The 7,198-nt window shown below is 47.0% G+C and overlaps 1 protein-coding gene across 1 annotated transcript in view; it reads left to right on the top strand.

The window, feature by feature from the left end:
* Positions 1 to 5,076: 5,076 nt before the first annotated feature.
* Positions 5,077 to 7,198, top strand: part of LOC119410439 (activating signal cointegrator 1 complex subunit 3) — a gene marked incomplete in the record, with an annotated part of 282,415 nt that continues 280,293 nt past the window's right edge. Inside the window, 1 exon segment of the mRNA XM_037677348.1 lies at positions 5,077 to 5,112.

The following is a 7,198-nucleotide window of genomic DNA, read 5'->3' as shown; positions in this document are numbered from 1 at the left end:
ATAAATAAATAAATAAATAAATAAATAAATAAATAAAAAAAAAAAGAGCGTGACATATGAAGAACATTGTTTTAATTAAAACAATAAGTTTTATCTGTTGTGAGATGATTCTAGCACTTTTGAAGTTTTTTAATTACTTAATGAAGAATATTATGACTTAAAATGGTTCATAAAACTGGAAGGAGGGCTTATTATCTCTCCTCTTACTACAGTGAATGTGGTACTATAAGTATGACAATATTTATAGTATCAGAGAAAGCTGAGCTTCAGTTATCCACATAAAGTAAAATGGAATCAGCATGAAAAGAAGGAATGTTAAGTTTGAGATTAATCCAGTTTCTGATGTCTGACCAAACACTTTGTATTGACATGAAAAAATAAAATAAAAAATGCTCGATGGATTTATCGTCTGATTTACAAAAGGCACACAAATCAACCTCAAATTTAAATCTTATTTCAAGAAACGGCTACAGGATATATCTTATTTATTATTTAAAATGATTCTCCTTCACTTTAGGAGATTAGGCCATTGGACAAATTTAGAATGAGCAGAAGTCATTCTGGTTTTATGATTTAAAATGGGAGGTTTCTTGAAGTAATCTTTGTCTCGAACATTCATTGATCATCTTGTTGCATTTGAAGTCAACGAAGTTACAGTCATTTAATTTTAATGTGGACATCAAATCGTCACCTTTGAATATCCATCCATCCATTATCTTTACCCGTTTATTCCATTTTGGGTCACGGGGGTCGCTGGTGCCCATGTCCAGGTGAGAATGATCCATTGTTAGGCTGATGGTCCTTCTTGAGCATGTGATCAGCCGGTTTTGGTTGTCAGCAGCAAAACTGGTTGATCCACTCTGAGATGGTGCTATTTAAGAGACTAAGCTGAATACAGCACCTCAGACTGAGGAAGTCTCTCGGATGAGAGACGAAATGTTTCTACATTTTTTTGTTGTTTTGCTTTTTTTTTTTTTTTTTGAATGTCCAGAGAACCAGATTTAACTTTTTTAGACCCCGATGATTAGAAAAATAAACAGACCTAGTGTTCCCTTGCCCGGACGTGGGTCACCAGGGCCCCACTCTGGAGCCAGGCCTGGAGGTGGGACACGCGGGCGAGCGCCTGGTGGCCGGGCTTTTACCCATGGAGCTCGGCCGGGCAAACAATGACGTGGGTCCCCCTTCCCATGGGCTCACCACCTTTGGGAGGGGCCAAAGGGGTCGGGTGCAATGTGGGATGGGTGGTGGCCGAGGGCGGGGACCCTGGCGGTCTGATCCTAGGCTACAGAAGCTGGCTATTGGGACGTGGAATGTCACCTCACTGGCGGGGAAGGAGCCTGAGCTGGTGTGTGAGGCTGAGAGGTTCCGGCTAGAAATAGTCGGACTCACCTCTACGCATGGCTCTGGCTCTGGAACCAGTTTCCTTGAGAGGGGCTGGATACTTTTCCACTCTGGAGTTGCCCCTGGTGAGAGGCGCCGAGCAGGAGTGGGCATACTTATTGCCCCCCAACTTGGTACCTGTGTGTTGGGGTTCACCCCGGGGAATGAGAGGGTGGCCTCCCTCCACCTATGTGTGGGGGACAGGTTCTGACTGTCGTTTGTGCTTATGCACCAAACGGCAGTTCAGATTATCCACCCTTTCTGGAGTCCTTGGAGGGGGTACGGGAAAGTGCACCTCCTGGGGACTCCCTTGTTCTGCTGGGGGACTTCAATGCTCATGTGGGCAATGACATTGAGACCTGGAGGGGTGTGGTTGGGAGGAATGGCCCCCTTGATCTGAACCAGAGTGGTGTTCCGTTGTTGGACTTCTGTGCTCGTCATGGATTGTCAATAACGAACACCTTGTTCAAGCATAAGGGTGTCCATATGTGCTCTTGGCACCAGGACACCTTAGGCCGCAGTTCGATGATCGACTTTGTCATCGTCTCATCTGATCTGCGGCCCCATGTCTTGGACACTTGGGTGAAGAGAGGGGCTGAGCTGTCCACTGATCACTACCTGGTGGTGAGTTGGCTACGATGGTGGGGGAAGAAGCCGGTCAGACCTGGCAGACCCAAACGTATTGTGAAGGTTTGCTGGGAACGTCTGGCAGAGTCTTCTGTGAGACAGAGTTTTAACTCCCACCTCCGGGAGAACTTCGAACATGTTCCGAGGGAGGTGGGGGACATTGAGTCAGAGTGGACCATGTTTCGTGCCTCTATTGTCGAGGTGGCTTACCGGAGCTGCCGCCGCAAGGTTGTCGGTGCCTGTCGCGGCGGCAACCCTCGAACCCGATGGTGGACACCGTCAGTGAGGGATGCTGTCAGGCTGAAGGAGGAGTCCTATCGAGCCTTTTTGGCCTGTGGGACCCCGGAAGCAGCTGATGGGCACCGGCAGTCCAAGCGACATGCGGCTCGGGTGGTCGATGAGGCAAAAACTCGGGCATGGGAGGAGTTCGTAGAGGCCATGGAGAATGACTTCTGCACGGCTTCGAGGCGATTCTGGTCCGCCATCCGGTGTCTCGGGGGGGAAAGCGGTACACCACCAACACTGTTTATAGTGGGAGTGGTCTGCTGCTGACCTCAACTCGGGATGTTGTGTGTCGGTGAGCGGAATACTTTGAAGACCTCCTCAATCCCACCGGCACGTCTTCCACTGAGGAAGCGGAGCCTGGGGACTCTGGGTCGGGCCCTCCAATCTCTGGTGCTGAGGTCACCGAGGTAGTTAAAAAGCTCCTTGGTGGCAGGGCCCCAGGGGTGGATGAGATTCGCCCGGAGTTCCTTAAGGCTCTGGATGTTGTAGGGTTGTGTTGGCTTACGCAACTCTGTAATATTGCGTGGACATCGGGGGAAGTTCCCCTGGATTGGCAATCCGGGGTGGTGGTCCCCCTATTCAAAAAGGGGGATCGTAGAGTGTGTTCCAACTACAGGGGAATCACGCTCATAAGCCTCCCTGGTAAGGTCTACTCTGGGGTTCTGGAGAGGAGGGTCTGTCGGATAGTCGAACCTTGGATTCAGGAGGAGCAGTGCGGTTTTCGTCCTGGCCGTGGAACACTGGACCAGCTCTACACTCTCAGCAGTGTCCTGGAAGGTGCGTGGGAGTTTGCCCAACCGGTCTACATGTGCTTTGTGGACTTGGAGAAGCCGTTCGACCGCGTCCCTCTGGGAACCCTGGGGGGGGGGGTACTCTGGGAGTATGGGGTACCGGGCCCTTTGATATGGGCTGTTAGGTCCCTGTATGACCGGTGTCAGAGCCTGGTCCGCATTGCCGGCAGTAAGTTGGGCTTGTTCCCGGTGAGAGTTGGACTCCGCCAAGGGTGCCCTTTGTCACCGATTCTGTTCATAACTTTTATGGACAGAATTTCTAGGCGCAGCCAAGGTGTTGAGGGGAACTGTTTTGGTGGCCTTAGGATTGCGTCTCTGCTTTTTACAGATCATATGGTCTTATTGGCTTCATCAGATCATGATCTACAGCTTTCGCTGGAGCGGTTTGCAGCCGAATGCGATGCGGCCGGGATGAAGATCAGTTCCTCTAAATCCGAAGCCATGGTCTTGAGCCGGAAGAGGGTAGATTGCCCTCTCCGGGTCAGGGAGGAGGTCCTACCCCAAGTGGAGGAGTTTAAGTATCTTGGAGTCTTGTTCACGAGTGAGGGACAAATGGAGCGTGAGATCGATAGGTGGATAGGTGCAGCATCAGCAGTGAAGCAGGCATTGTACAGGTCTGTCGTGGTGAAGAGAGAGCTGAGTCAAAAGGCGAAGCTCTCAATTTACCGATCGATCTACGTTCCTACCCTCACCTATGGTCACGAGCTTTGGGTTGTGACCAAAAGAACGAGATCTCGGATACAAGCGGCCGAAATAAGTTTTCTCCGCAGGGTGTCTGGGCTCTGCCTTAGATATAGGGTGAGAAGCTTGGTCATCCGGGAGGGACTCAGAGTAGAGCCGCTGCTTCTCCACATCGAGAGGAGCCAGTTGAGGTGGCGCGGGTATCTGGGTAGGATGCCTCCTGGACGCCTCCCTGGTGCAGTGTTCCGGGCACGTCCCACCGGGAGGAGACCCAGAGGAAGACCCAGGACACGCTGGAGGGTCTATGTTTCTCTGCTGTCCTGGGAAGGCCTTGGGATTCCCCTGTAAGAGCTGGCCCAAGTGGCTGGGGAGAGGTAAGTCTGGGCCTCCCTTCTTAGGCTGCTACCCCCGTGACCCGACCCCGGATAAGCGGAAGAGAATGGATGGATGTTTAGCTTAGTTGCCTTAATTTTTCTCATAAAAACATTTATTCATCCATCCATCCTTTCATTCATGCATCTATCCATCCATCTTTTTAAACATTTTCCAAATGTGGTTAAAAATGGAACTCTTTAACATCCATCCTCTTTTCCCACTTCTTACTTTACAGGTCAAGAGTATCACTGGTGCCCATGTTCAGCAATCACTATGCGAGGGGTGGGGTACACCCTGGCCAGGTCTCCAGTCCATCACAGGGACACATAGAGACAAACGAGACAACCATTCACTTTCTCACTCTCACCTAGGGATGATTTAGAGTTACCAATCAGCCTAACATGCATGTTTTTGGTCTGTGGGAGGAAACCAGTGTACCTGGAGAAAACCCACGGAGCATGGAGAGAACATGCAAACTCCACCCAGAAAGGCCCCCGGACCAGGATTTGAACCAGGGATCTGCTCGCTGAGAGGCAGCAGCTCTACCAGTTCCTCCACCGTGGTGCTCCCAATCAGAATCAATAAAAAAAAAAACCTAAATGTAAATGAGATCACTCCGTGTTAAAAGTCAATGAGTACAGATGTGTTTTAAGGAGTGATTTAAAAGCAGAGACTGAAGTGACCAAGAGACATGTCGAATGTTGATGGGCAGATTGTTAAGAGTTTAGAGCCCATGACTGAAAAGGCTCGATCTCCTGTTAGTTTCAGCCTGATTTTTAGTAGCTAACATCCTCTGTATGTGTTTTAGATGTTGGTGACTACTCCAGAGAAATGGGATGTGGTGACCAGGAAGAGTGTTGGAGATGTGGCTCTATCCCAAATTGTTCGGCTCCTCATCCTGGATGAAGTTCACCTTTTACATGAAGACCGAGGACCAGTGCTGGAGAGCCTGGTGGCCAGGACCATCAGACAGGTCAGCCTGCTGCTTCCTCTGCTCTCTACAACTTCACCTAGTTTTTTTTCAAGTAGCACTGCTGTGATGGTTCAACACAACTTTGTGCCCGTTTTTGTGTCTTTTTGTGCACAATGTTTAGTTTTTTTAAAATACAGTTCGTATGTTTATGTACCTCTTGTATTTTTTTCCATCAGTTTTCATACGCTGGCTGAAAGGTGTACATATTATCGTATAGCCTCTGTCCATCCATCCTTTAGTCCTTCCATGAACAGTCTTGTCTCGCCCATCTTCTTCTTCTTTCGGCTTTTCTCTCATCAGGGGTCGCCACAGCAAGTCATCCTCCTCCACCTCACTCTGTCCTCTGCATCCTCTGTTCTCACTCCAACTACCTTCATGTCCTTTCTAACTGCATCCATATATCTCCTCTTTGGTCTTCCTCTTTGCCTTTTTCCTGTGTAGTGATGCAGGACAGCTTTGCTGTAGACACACTACTAATTAATTATTCTTAAAGCTAGTTCAAGCACAAAGAATATTAATTGTTAATTACAACGGATTCTTTCTTTTTCTAGTTAAATTTTTGCCATGTGACCAAGATAACTGTGAGTGGATTGTTTAATCAGTGACATGAGATGCCATTTTATTTTTGACCCATCAGAGTAAATGCGGTCAATGCGGTCAACGGAATCAAAATTTAACATCAAAACATGTACGCATTGATTTGCTGATCTGTTTCTGATTAATAAAAACTTGGCACGCTTTACTAACAAGACAACAAAACATTACTGATTGAGGCTGATTCACCTCTGAAGGCATCTAGATTACTGGTAAATAGAAAAGTTTAAGAGAAGGAATAGATTTAAAAGGAAGATGGATGAAGGAAGATGTATGTTTGTTGACCAGAATTAGCACTCTTCTTTCAACACCCTGCTCAGCTTTCCGGTACACTTCAGGACATGCAGAGACTTTGTTACCTTAGATGGGGGATACCTCCACTCCGGAACAGAAGTCCATTAGTATGATCCCTTTACAGCGTCTCCGGTTAAAGCGACTGGTCATCGTCAGAAGTCGTGTGGTTTTCTCCGTTCAACAGAACAAGCTTCCTTTGAAGTTGTAGGGCGTTACGCCCGGGTGAGTTCACAGCGAGGCGCTGTGACTCCGCTGGGATGGACGGACCCTCGTCTCACAGTCAAATCCATCAGCTATTGATTAAATCTGAAAGTTCCTTAGGAACTCTCAGTAAGACTCCAGTCAGAGATTCCACTCAGAAGTGGAAGACTCCTGGGAAGACTTCATAGACTCAAGGAAGACTGAATAGTCCCAGGAAGTGTTCACTTTTTAAAGAGTACTCACTTTCTGTACTTGGTACTTCCTGATTGGTTGAAACAACCAGCAGGGGCGGTGTTTCAGTGATGTCAGAGGGTTATTAAAAGTCAAAAGACGGCAGGAATGTTTAGGAACGGTTAGTACAGACGTAGAAAAATATTTTGAAGACGTGAGAAACTTTGCAGGTGCCAGCTTCTTATTTACTGTCTGCTGAGTTTTAAAACAAGGCACTTCGTTCTCATAACTTGCTTTCTGACTTCTGACCGACATCCCTGACTTCTGACCGACATCAAATCCACTCATTCAGACAGAAGATCAAAATGCACAATTACTTTGTAAATAGACATTTAACTTGATCTCCATATCTAATGAGGTTTAAAAATCATGAATATTGTTTCACAGTAGATTTAATCGAGTGGTTCACTTCAACATTAGAAGTGGTATGAACTAAACACACTTTGATTATCAAGATATTCTAAAATAGTAATGATAATGTAAAAAAGAGTCAGAGTCAGAGTTTCTTTATTGTCATTCGCACCTCATGTGGTACATGTGGTGGAGCGAAATTATGTACACGGGGTCCCAGTTACATCCAACAATAAAATGTCTAAGAAAAACAGTAATAACATCTAAGATATGAACTAAGAAAAACATCAACTAAATATACACTAAGCACTCATTACATAAAACATTGAACATCAGCACAAACATGAACATGAGTCTGTGAGCAGATGTGCACGCATGAACACATCAACATTGAAACAGATCAGCAGCAACATGA

Source organism: Nematolebias whitei, chromosome 5, assembly GCF_014905685.2.
Source record: "Nematolebias whitei isolate Nwh7 chromosome 5, NemWhi1, whole genome shotgun sequence".
NCBI classification, from domain to species: Eukaryota; Metazoa; Chordata; class Actinopteri; order Cyprinodontiformes; family Rivulidae; genus Nematolebias; species Nematolebias whitei.
This window is presented reverse-complemented; position numbering and strand designations above follow the sequence as displayed.